This window comes from Tetranychus urticae, unplaced genomic scaffold (assembly GCF_039701765.1).
Source record: "Tetranychus urticae isolate SD_2017Ah unplaced genomic scaffold, NJAU_TeUrti_SD_1.0 Scaffold_7, whole genome shotgun sequence".
Lineage (NCBI taxonomy): Eukaryota > Metazoa > Arthropoda > Arachnida > Trombidiformes > Tetranychidae > Tetranychus > Tetranychus urticae.
The window spans coordinates 272,501-277,500 of NW_028315839.1; the positions used below are offsets into that span (position 1 = coordinate 272,501).

General features: G+C 42.1%; 3 non-coding genes across 3 annotated transcripts in view; all 3 read right to left on the bottom strand.

Moving 5' to 3' along the window:
• The window catches only part of LOC149092658 (large subunit ribosomal RNA), a 4,168-nt gene extending 2,989 nt beyond the window's left edge, over nucleotides 1-1,179 (bottom strand). The window contains exon 1 of the ribosomal RNA XR_016200750.1: nucleotides 1-1,179. This exon is cut by the window's left edge and continues 2,989 nt beyond it. This is a non-coding gene — a ribosomal RNA (large subunit ribosomal RNA).
• A 476-nt stretch (nucleotides 1,180-1,655) lies between these two features.
• LOC149092659 (5.8S ribosomal RNA) lies at nucleotides 1,656-1,810 on the bottom strand. Its single transcript, XR_016200771.1, has one exon. It is a non-coding gene; the product is annotated as a 5.8S ribosomal RNA (ribosomal RNA).
• Nucleotides 1,811-2,297: 487 nt separating this feature from the next.
• Nucleotides 2,298-4,467, bottom strand: LOC149092660 (small subunit ribosomal RNA). The gene has a single exon (XR_016200711.1). It is a non-coding gene; the product is annotated as a small subunit ribosomal RNA (ribosomal RNA).
• Between the last annotated feature and the right edge of the window lie 533 nt (nucleotides 4,468-5,000).

Genomic DNA, 5,000 nt, shown 5'->3' on the forward strand with positions numbered 1-5,000 from the left:
AAATCTCGGTAAAGTGGATATATCACGGGCTGATATTGCGGTATACTCTTACAAGCATACATCATATCAATTTCTTTCAATTCGCCTTTCAAGCCTAAACAAGACTGATCAGCTTGCATACATGTTAGACTCCTTGGTCCGTGTTTCAAGACGGGTCGGATAGAGTACCGATCTACTGACCACAGAATCACTAGGTTAACGTAAGCTTGCCACTTTTACCAACAAACCACCAAAAGCCAGCCAATCCATGAGTTGTTTCAACACCAGGTGAAGAAACAGACATCATCAACGAAAGACTAGTCGGATTCGTCAGAGCAGATGACAAGCATTGTTGACCCTGCATAAGCAGAGATTCATCTCCAATGTGACTGTGGTAACAGTTGCCAACACTAGCTCACAGGCTAAGTCTAACAACGCAAGGAATATTAGTAGCTGTGAAAACTAAATGCTGATTAGGTGTGTGTTTAGTACACCTTGCTGTTATCACTTGAACAAGAGTTTTGCACTCTCCTTCACATTGGTCGTGGTTTGAGCACGAGAGTTGAGAAAATGCACTCCTCATGCACATATTGCACTCCTCCTATCAATACCAAGATCCAAGGGCAGGCTAAAAGTTACCCCTTAACCTACTGATCTTGGAACGCTGTAAAGCATTCTTAGCACTGAATAGAAAAAGGCAACAATACACAAGAGGAGCTGAGTTCTCCTCTCAGCTACACTTCGTGGTTCTATCCGTTTCTCTACAAGCGGTTTCACGTCCTTTTGAACTCTCTCTTCAAAGTACTTTGCAACTTTCCCTCACGGTACTTGTTTGCTATCGATATTACCATCGTATTTAGTCTTAGGAGGAGTTTACCTCCTAATTTGGATTGCACTCTCAAGCAATCTGACTCTATCCGCGACTAAAGCCAGTAATCGATATTCCATTAACCAAGATCTGCCACCGGCCTAGAACCGTCTCTGGGAAGAGGGCCCTTGTCAGAGGGACTTGCAGATTTAGTTGAAATAATCGTGACTCTAGCCATTACGCAGCACCGCTTTCCACCTTTCAATGGAAAACCTTTGCGCCGGACTCATCCCTTTTCACTCGCCGTTACTCAGGGAATCTCATTTGATTTCTTTTCCTCCGCTGAATTATATGCTTAAATTCGGCGGGTAACCTCACCTGATCTGAGATCAAAAATATTGATTAAGTTGATTAATGTTTATTTGTGTTGTTTGCAAGCAAGCAACGTAAATCTACTTTAATGTTTGCACAAATTTTGCCTTTGCATTACTTCTTAGGTCTGCTTTAACAGAATGAAATAGCTACTATTTGTACGATTTATACAAGTGCAAGAAGATTCATCAGTTAACAGGTTAGTTGATCACCATAGTTATCTGCAATACGACTTTAGCGTCGTCAGATAGGCGACTAACCTTAGAATCTCATGCTAGTATCTATTCATATATACTGCTTGCAGAGATGAAATATGCATTGTACACAAAATTTATCATGTGAAACAAGTAGATTTGAGATTCTCCTTACTAAATTGCAACGAATTGCAATTAAGAAAAGGAATAAAACATCAAGATTCATGCATATAAATATACAATCCTCTCAAAACAATGCATATATGGTAGTATGCAAGTGTTTTGTTGATTATTTTACATCTCAACTCTCAGACAGATGTGACCTCGGAAAAGACCCGAAAGCCGCAATGTGCGTTGGAAGCTCAAGTGCTCGGCGTGTCCTGCAATTCGCACCGATTATCGTAGCTAGCTACGTTCTTCATCGATTGGTAATTCGAGTGATCCACCGCTTGAAGATGTATCTTTGCCACCGTGGGACTTTTAATAAGTATCCTAAATCTGCATTGAGAGGGTTTGAAAACAATTGTATGCAGTTTATAAAAACCATAGTTGTCTTTACTTAGTTAGGCGAAGAAGTGTAAAACTTCCTTCTTTAAACCTTGCCGTCAGCATAAGCTGAAGACTTGATCAGGTACCAAGTATGTAGCAAGACAGGCTTTTCATTATAAACTACAATTGTTTTGCAAAAGAAATTATGGCTATCGTTAGATAACCCTCACTCTTTGTTGCATTGGATAATGAAAGATGGATGTATGAATGAACGAATGTAATGCAAATTAGAATCATGTTGCAATGGCTAAATGTTTGCAATAAACATTCACAATTGCGACTCTAATGCAAATACAATTCAATTGCATTCACCATATTAGCATCTACAATATCACTATGCAGAGTGTTTGATTGTTTGAAGGTTGTATTTCTCTTATAATAAGAGGGTAATACGTTAATGATCCTTCCGCAGGTTCACCTACGGAAACCTTGTTACGACTTTTACTTCCTCTAAATGATCAAGTTTGAACATCTTTCCAGCACAATCCGACCACTAGTTTCCCAATGGTCTGGATTGACCAGTCCGAAGTCCTCACTAAATCATTCAATCGGTAGTAGCGACGGGCGGTGTGTACAAAGGGCAGGGACGTAATCAACGCAAGCTAATGACTCACGCTTACTGGGAATTCCTCGTTCATGGGCAATAATTACAATGCCCAATCCCCATCACGAAATGGGTTCAAGCGGTTACCCACTCCTTTCGGAGCAGGAAACAGTATGCACGATGACCACTTCAGTGTAGCACGCGTGCGGCCCCGGACATCTAAGGGCATCACAGACCTGTTATTGCTCTGTTTCGTGCGGCTGCGAGCGCCGCTTGTCCCTCTAAGAAGTCCTTACAGTGCTACAGCATCCTTACCCTAGCCAATTCTGTAGGCTAATAGCAGCAGAGCCCTCAACAGCCGAAACCATCAAGAGATACTACCACCCACAGGTTGACTAAGGGGAAGTACTGCAGTGTAAACTGCAAGTCTATTTAGTAGGCTAGAGTCTCGTTCGTTATCGGAATTAACCAGACAAATCACTCCACCAACTAAGAACGGCCATGCACCACCACCCACTGAATCAAGAAAGAGCTCTCAATCTGTCAATCCTCTCAGTGTCCGGGCCGGGTGAGTTTTCCCGTGTTGAGTCAAATTAAGCCGCAAGCTCCACTCCTGGTGGTGCCCTTCCGTCAATTCCTTTAAGTTTCAGCTTTGCAACCATACTTCCCCCGGAACCCAAAAACTTTGGTTTCCCGGAAGCTTCCATTCGAGTCATGAAATTAGTTACTCAGAATGATCGCTGGTTGGCATCGTTTATGGTTAGAACTAGGGCGGTATCTGATCGCCTTCGAACCTCTAACTTTCGTTCTTGATTAATGAAAACATTCTTGGCAAATGCTTTCGCTGTAGTTTGTCTTGCGACGGTCCAAGAATTTCACCTCTAGCGCCGCAATACAAATGCCCCCGTCTGTCCCTCTTAATCATTACCTTGGATTCTTAAGACCAACAAAATAGAACCAAGGTCCTATTCCATTATTCCATGCAAGATCATTCAAGTTAAGGTAGTGGTACGCATCATATAGATGGTTGACCATACCGTTTTTAGGCACCTCTTTCGAGGTTTTGGACGCCTGCTTTGAGCACTCTGATTTTTTCAAGGTAAAAGTCTCGATCGCTTGAATCAACACTCGGTAAAGAGCATTGATAGCAAATATCGAGCAATTTTCTGTCTAAACACTATGAATGTAACCACCAGGAAAGAGGAATGAAGGTTCAAGCAAGCATCCGTAGACACAAGCAAGAAACCTAACATCACCATCTAACCCTTTAATCAGTGGACCCCATAGGTTCGACTGAAATCCAACTACGAGCTTTTTAACCGCAGCAACTTTAATATACGCTATTGGAGCTGGAATTACCGCGGCTGCTGGCACCAGACTTGCCCTCCAATAGATCCTCGTTAAAGGATTTAAATTGTACTCATTCCAATTACGGGGCCTCAATAGAGTCCCGTATTGTTATTTTTCGTCACTACATCCCCGTACTGGGATTGTGTAATTTGCGCGCCTGCTGCCTTCCTTAGATGTGGTAGCCGTTTCTCAGGCTCCCTCTCCGGAATCGAACCCTAATTCCCCGTTACCCGTTACAACCATGGTAGGCGCATAACCTACCATCGACAGTTGATAAGGCAGTTGCTTGAGGGATACATCGTCGGCTCAGAGGCCATACGATTTGCTCAGTTATTCAGAGTCATCACAAGAAATGCAACCGAAGTTGCTAAGATCCCCACTGCTAGTCCTTAGACAGCGACCGAAATCACTGAACAGGGTTCTAGGTGAATAAGAATCATTGGTCTTGTACTAATAAATGCGATCCTTCCGTCAGCAAGCTGAGGTTGGAACACTTGTTCATGTATTAGCTCTAGAATTACCACAGTTATCCATGTAAAAAAGAATATCCGAGGAACCGTAACTGATTTAATGAGCCATTCGCGGTTTCACTTTATAAACAGTATGTACTTAGACATGCATGGCTTAATCTTTGAGACAAGCATATGACTACTGGCAGGATCAACCAGGTAACTTGATGTTTTAGCAAAGTAAAATGCTAAACAAGTTGTTTTTGCAGCTATAAATACGATATCCTCAGCTAACAACCAGCAAGTGGATGTTAACTTTAACGAGGTATCGAGATTTATGTCGTGCATTAAGATGATTCTGCAGAAAACTCTTTAGAATCCATCTTCTTCCACTAAAATGTGCAAGCACATCTAGCAGGAGTAACCATTGCTGGGTACGTTTGCAAGTCAACTAAACAGCATAGTATTATAACCGCTTGATACCAATTTCTTGGATCAATCTGCGGTCTGCTTTGCACAAGCAGAGCTCAATACTAATACTGCTCACTCTGTTGAGTGACTAGTTTGAACATATATGCAAGATATGAAGTCTGATAGCATTAAAGCCCAACTCTCATAGATATTGTCAGTCGTACCAAGGAAGACCTTAGGTCTTGCAGGTACTCTACCTTTGTATAATAGTGTGTGGTGATAAGATGATTGACGATCCAAACCCATTCAGGCCCGTCTCTTCAACCACCAAACATCAACAGAAT